Consider the following 1,788-nt stretch of genomic DNA (forward strand, 5'->3'; position numbering starts at 1 on the left):
GGAGGACTCACCCCATCTGTGCAATGCAGAACTAATATAAACAACAGAATCGATTGCAGCCGAGAAGTGTAAACCTCCCATGCACAGATTTTTAATGTGGGATGATGCAGGCGCGCCTAAAAAAAAAGAAGAGAAAATCTAAACCAACAGATTCAATAAATCCACAGCGGTTGGAAGAGATTTATTCCAGTCTGTGAAAATGTGCTTCAAATCCACTGGAAGCTGTGTTTTGAAAGATGACACTGATACTGGCAGGCTTACTCCTTCAAATCTCCCCCCAGGAGAGGAGGGGAGGGGAAACGAGGGAGGAACACGGGGAGGAATGTCACTTAGAGAAGGAAGGCGGGCGCCAGACAGTGACTGAGGAGGAGCGCTTTCTTTTTAACGCCGCTGCGAGAAAGATGAATTAAATGCAACCCCGGGAGCCTCTCATCTGACTCTGCCCAGTTCAGACAGGTCACTTTTTTGTCTCGCACGCATGCATTTGTTCTGTTGCAAATAAATAATATGAATATTACAAAACTTTGCAAAAAAGAAAAATATTTATCTAAATATATCTACAGGTTCCACCTGCGTACGTTCGTCGTGTGACTCATGTGACCTTTCAGCGACTGCTCGGAGCCGCTACAATCTCCCGCACTCAATCTGCTAACCTCCACTTCAATGCGCTTCCAGTCGGCCTGTCTGCAATATCAGCCACTTTTTTTGTTTTAAGTCGTGACCGCAAGCAGGAAGCGAGTGCTGCGATCTGTGTCCTTAAAACACACACACACACACACACACACACACACACACACACACACACACACACACACACACACAAACACACAAAAGGAGAAGTGGAAGAAGCACAAGAAATAGCAGCGGGCCTTTGTTTGGCGCCGCTTGAGAGATTAGCTTGAATGTTTGCACTGCCAGAACTGCATGGCAGCTCATCTAATCATGCGCTTAGGTTTTCTTCTCTTCCTTTTTTCTGTTTGAATGGACCTCCAGTACTGGAGTACAGTAAGAGATAAATCTGAGTGATTCAGGAACCATTTCTTATGTGCTGTCATGTTGTCAGACCCACAACTATTTAAAGCGATTTATTTTCCAATCGGACACTCGGTGCAGGAGGAGGAGGAAAACCTAGAGAGGTGGAGCGACAGTGTGGGATTGGAGAGGATTGAAGGTTAGCAGCGGCATGCGCGTGAATGAGAGGGACCCAGAAGACAGGGGAGTAGAGGTTGGTGGTGGAAGAGAAGTCTTAAGTACTTGCGGTCAACAGCCCAGACCAACGGGGGGTATAGGAAGAGTTGAAGCGTTGACTGGTGGAAAAGAAATCTGAGCGTTCGCAGGAGTGAAAGGTGCTAAGAGTGAGAGTGGCGCCGAGGAAAAGACAGGAGGCGGAGCTGCAGCTTTCAGAGATGAAAATGGGAGCGACCACCAGGACAGATCTGGAATCAGGGACGAGATCATCAGAGAGGCGACGCACGTTCGAAGTTTTGGAGATAAAACCAGACTGAGATGGAGGGAGGAGGAGGGACAGTCAATTTATGAGTGGAAGAGATGTCTCCACTTCTTCTGCCTCCATGTTACTTTATAAGGGATCCTGGAACTTAGGGGGCTTGAGAGAAGAAGTTGGTGTCGGCACATTGCATCGGTGCTTCCATCCTCGCAAAGACCATCGTCAAAACCTTCAGTGACTCGGGAGATGTTTCAGTGTTCTTGTCGCTGTCGGTCATTGTTGTTCACATTTGTTTTCGTACGCGTGGGCTCGAGGTTTTGCAAATGTTGTGCCCGATTGTA

Source organism: Nelusetta ayraudi, unplaced genomic scaffold, assembly GCF_046127955.1.
Source record: "Nelusetta ayraudi isolate G7.1 ecotype Tasmania unplaced genomic scaffold, CSIRO-AGI_Nayr_v1 ptg000016l, whole genome shotgun sequence".
Lineage (NCBI taxonomy): Eukaryota > Metazoa > Chordata > Actinopteri > Tetraodontiformes > Monacanthidae > Nelusetta > Nelusetta ayraudi.